Source organism: Limulus polyphemus, unplaced genomic scaffold, assembly GCF_000517525.1.
Source record: "Limulus polyphemus unplaced genomic scaffold, Limulus_polyphemus-2.1.2 Scaffold599, whole genome shotgun sequence".
NCBI classification, from domain to species: Eukaryota; Metazoa; Arthropoda; class Merostomata; order Xiphosura; family Limulidae; genus Limulus; species Limulus polyphemus.
The window spans coordinates 508,863-510,582 of NW_013666209.1; positions in this window are offsets into that span (position 1 = coordinate 508,863).

The window sequence follows — 1,720 nt, forward strand, 5'->3', positions numbered from 1 at the left end:
GGCTACTCTTTTACCAACGAATAGTGGGATTAACCGTCACATTATAACGCCCCACGGCTGAAAGGGCGAGCATGTTTGGTAGGATTGGGATGCGAACCCGCGACCAGATTGCGAGTCGAGCGTCCTAACCACCTGGCCATGCAGGGCAACATTCTTTGGACAGACCAATTTAATATTTAATATTTCATCTCAACAAATGCTGTCATCTACACCAATGAAAATCCACACACGGTTCACCAGACACGTCTAATCATAATTCTTGTGAACAATGAGAAGGTTATGTAATACTTGATAACATATAATGTTAAAATATATAAGTAATATAATTTTAAACAATCCTTACCATAATTGTGATATAAATAAAATTGATGAAAAATTTAATCCAGTTCACACTATAACAGTTGTTTTTAAGTATTTTGCTGGTATATATAGCGTCTCAACCATAAATGTGATTGTCGTATCTCAGCCGTCTTGAAGAGCCCTGGTATTGAGCGAAAGGCCTTGTTGGCACTGGATATAGCAGATATGTTTAGTGTAGTTGAGATATTATTACACGCTCTTCTTTACTTTCCCTCAACTATTCTTCACCAACACGTTTTCATGGATTTTTGTTTCTTTGAAGTTTTTGAGGGAAGTGTTAAAAGACCCCCCTCGAACCAGAAAGGGCAACTTCTCATGTCTATTGTTCTTTTAAAAGGCTTCAAACAGAAACTTTCTGAAGATAGAAGCATAATCCGCTCATTCAGGAAAAAAATGGTCAATGAGACCCTACATTACACACACCGCATTTTCATCAAAGGGAATGCATATGAACTTAGCCTTCAGAATTTAGAAAATCTGAAATAAATGTTTCTATTTGTATTTTGCATTTAAGGCAAAGCTATTAAATCCATTTTGAACTATTGGCAAAACGTCAGCAACACCATACTACCCACTATCCATGTTAAAGGACTGACTTCACTCTTATAACACACATCTACAGTTTTAAAAGTGCCGGTAATATTTTGTGGTATCGCAACTCTGCTCCCTAGCTCCGAAATCCAGAGCTCAACCATAGGGTCATCCCGCGCCCTTTGAAAACAACAAATAGATATGAGATTGCTAAGGTTAGTGCACACTATGGCCAGATTATCTATTAAGCCCAGAAACAAACTAAACCAGTTTTCTTTGTTCACAGTCTTGCATGAGTGTCTTTATTTTGCCTTCATCAAAATATGTGGTGTTTAATGGAGTTGTAAGTTTAACTGAGTTTGGCAGAAAGCAGTTTGTAGACATTTTTGACTACATTTAAAAGATTTTCTCAAAATGACAGAAAAACAAACAAACAAAAGCTAATTAAATATCACTAATTGTAAACTGGTAGCCAACAGGGTCACAACCTATTAACTCAATGTGTCATCGAAGTAGCCAATCATTCAAGAAAATCGCCGCATCCGTTAGCTTGTGTAAATAACTATGGATGCCAGGAGAGAGGATCATTTACAACAGAGCCTACATAGTATAGTCAGGAGATAGTATTTGCATTCCATAACTCTGACGGACAGAGCGCGGCCCAATCATTAGTGTGCCGAACTGAGGATCTGAAGATCCTGAGTCTGCGTCCCTTCCCGTTACCGCAAAACAATAATGACCAAAATAAATAATAATAGTAATAAAATAATTGCGACCCTCATGGGTGCGTTATAAGAGTGACGGTCAAATCCCGCTATTTAGTTTAACA